This window comes from Citrus clementina, unplaced genomic scaffold (genome assembly GCF_000493195.1).
Source record: "Citrus clementina cultivar Clemenules unplaced genomic scaffold, Citrus_clementina_v1.0 scaffold_9, whole genome shotgun sequence".
Classification (NCBI taxonomy): Eukaryota; Viridiplantae; Streptophyta; class Magnoliopsida; order Sapindales; family Rutaceae; genus Citrus; species Citrus x clementina.
This window is the reverse complement of record NW_006261964.1, coordinates 27,252,998-27,256,628: the sequence shown is the minus strand read 5'-3', so window position 1 is coordinate 27,256,628 and position 3,631 is coordinate 27,252,998.

The following is a 3,631-nucleotide window of genomic DNA, read 5'->3' as shown; positions in this document are numbered from 1 at the left end:
TAAAGTCAAGTATTCTCGACTATTACCGACTTCGACGATATGAGTTCAATTTATGAGGATTTAAATTGATGTTACTTTCTATTTTCTCTAATTTTTAAAATATGTGTAAAATTTAAAAGTGTTATAATTTAAGGCATGTATTGGGAATTTTGGAGGAAATTGGGTATATCTCACGCAATTCTCCGCTTCTCTACTATAAAAGCTCACTTAAGTACTTAGCATTGTTAGGAGTCATCATATAGTAAAGCGATGTATGTAATACAACTGCTTCAACAGTGAAAAAAAAGAACTTGAACAACCGGTATTTTACTGGTTGTTCATCTAATAATTTTTTAAAAATTTATTTTTAATGTGAAAAAAATAAAATAAAAAATAAGGAAATTTATAAACAATTAAGATTAAAAAGATTTGAGTGAGAAAAATATTTTTAATTTAAAAGAAAGTTAAAAAAAAGAGTAAAATAACCATGTTCCAATTTTTTTGGTTAAATATCAATATATTAGGTAGACGTTTCAAATTAATTTCACATATCCCTAATTTTTGTTAAACTTTCTCAATAATTGGTTTATTTGTTTCCACCTCTCAATCCACTAGTTTTATGTATATTATTCTTACTAAATTCGTTAAATACAAATATTTTAGGTTAGATTCAAAGTAAATTCATTTCTCGTTGAATAAGTTCCTAAATTTAATTACACTTTCTCCCTTTTTGGTTTATATGTTTCAACTATTATTTCACAAATTTTGCGTTCAATATACTAATTCGCTTGGTAAGATTTCAGTTATTTTGGTTAAATACCAAAACTATTTTTTTATTGTTAGATTAGTTCCTAATTTTGATTAAGCTTTTTTATATTTAGATTCACATGTTTCAAATTATTAGTCCATTAGTTTTGTGTTAGGTATTCATACTAAGTTCGTTTAATACCAATATTTTAGGTTAGATTCCAAGTAATTTTCATTTCCTGTTGGATGAGTTTCTAATTTTCGTTAGATTTTCTCTCTTATTGGTTAAAATGTTTCATCTAATTATTCCTCTAGTTTTGTGTTGAATATATCCCATTAATTTGGACAAATTCTAATTATTTGGGTTAAGTACCAAATTTATTTTTCGTAATTTTATTTTGGTTACATAAGTCCCTAATTTTGGTTATACTTTCTCCCTTATGGGTTTATATGTTTCCATTATTATTCCACTAGTTTTGTGTTCAATATTTTAATTAACTTGGTAAGATTTCATTCATTTGGGTTAAACACCGAAATATTTTTTTAGGTGAAATTAGTTCCTAATTTTGGTTAAGCTTTTTCATATTTAGGTTCACATGTTTCAAATTATTAGTCCACTAGTTTTGTGTTAGGTATTCCTACTAAGCACATTCAATACCAATATTTTGAGTTAAATTCCAAGTAATTTCATTTCCCGTTGGATGAGTTCCTAATTTTTGTTAGATTTTTTCGCTTATAGGTTCAAATATTTCATCTAATTATTCCTTTAGTTGTGTGTTGAATATTCCCATTAACTTGGACAAATTCCAATTATTTGGGTTAAGTACCAAATTTATTTTTCGTAATTTTATTTTTGGTTAAATAAGTCCCTAATTTTGGTTATACTTTCTCCCTTGTGGGTTTATATGTTTCAATTATTTTTTCACTAGTTTTGTGTCTAATATTCCAATTAATTTGGTGAAATTTCAGTTATTTACTTAAATACCAAAATAATTTTTTTGTTAAATTAGTTCCTAATTTTGGTTAAGATTTTTCATATTTAGGTTCATATGTTTCAAATTATTAGTCCACTAATTTTTTGTTAGGCATTCCTACTAAGTTCGTTCAATATCAATATTTTGAGTTAGATTCCAAATAATTTTCATTTCCCGTTGGATGAGTTCCTATTTTTCGTTACACTTTCTCACTTATTGGTTCAAATATTTCATCTAATTATTCCTCTAGTTTTGTGTTGAATATTCTCATTCATTTGGTAAGATTCTAATTATTTAGGTTAAGTACAAAATTTATTTTTATAATTTTATTTTGGTTAAGTATGTTCCTAATTTGGGTTATATTTTCTTGCATATAGTTTTATATGTTTCAACTATTATTTCACGAATTTTGCATTCAATATTCCAATTAATTTGGTAAAATTTTAATTATTTAGGTTAAATACCAAAATTACTTGTATTACAGGAAACAATAATTTTAATAAGTTGAATTATGTTTGAACCCTTACTATTTTATAAAATATCAACTTACCATATAATACTGAAATTTTTTTATTGTAACCCTTAATCTTTTCTAATATTTTGGGTCCATAATCTAATTCCCTTTTATATATATCATGAGATCTCTTGAACTTGATTGTTTATATACTTGAGCTTTTAGTCTCCATACATATTTATTCTCATTTTTTTCATTTTAGTTGATTATTTTTAGTTATTGTTAAAATAAAATAATGCATTTATTTTCATCTCTCTCTTTACTTTTAAAAATAATTTCTTTAATTTTTCAAAACTTTGCCAGTAAATAAAAAATAACATGTTAGAGCACATGCAATTGCTATGCTTCTCCAAAAAATAATTTTAAAAATTATGACGGCATAAGTTATAAAAAATATTTAAGCTAACAAAAATTGAAACTTTCTTAATTTATTTAAGCTAACAAAAATCAAAACTTTCTTAATCTATTTGTGTTGAATTTTCTTTTTTCTTTTTTTTGGGATCAATTGACTTCAGGAGATTTATTGAACTGGAATTTATTTGTACTTAACTTTTGATCTTTATAAATGTTGTGCCCATTTTATCATTCCATTAATTATATTTATTTATCTTTAAACTAAAATAAATCAAGAATTAAGATTTTTTTGAATTCAAACTAATTTTTTACCACTATGTTTTCTTTTCAAATTAGTTTTCTTAATTTCTTATTACTTCAACCAAAAAATTATGCTATTAATTATAAATATTATACTTGTATTATTATCGCTATTATTATTATTATTTTGCTCTTACTAAAATTATTATTATTACCATCTTGCCCCATGAGATTTGTGAACAATATATATATATATATATATATATATTATAATGAGTATCCTTCTTTTTCGTTTTTAAGTATGGATATAATTTTTAATTTATAAAATAAGTTCTTAAATTTTCATGACTTAACTAAAATAATTTTTAAGAGTTTATTATGGCTAAAATGGTTATGAAAATTTATTACTATAGTAGCAACACTTTATACCATACCATTTCGTATTTATTACTACACCAAAATTTGTTTATTTATTTTATGATTATCCCATGAACTGTGAAAATTAACTTTTGTATTAAAATTGAAAAATTTGTAAATTAGTATTACTTTGATCCAATTCTACTAAGCCACAATTTAATTATTTTTAATGAATGCTTTAAGCACAGTAAACGCAATTCAAATTGAACAATATTTAAAAAAAATTAAAAAATCAATGCAATCAAGAAAAAAGAAAATATATTAAACATTAATTTTTCTTCCTAAATTAAATATTGAAAGGATATTTTTCTCTAATAGATAAATTCAACACCGCAATTTAACAATAATGTCGGCTTTTATTTTTAAACTATTTTTTTATTACTCCGAAATTGCAATACATTTTCTT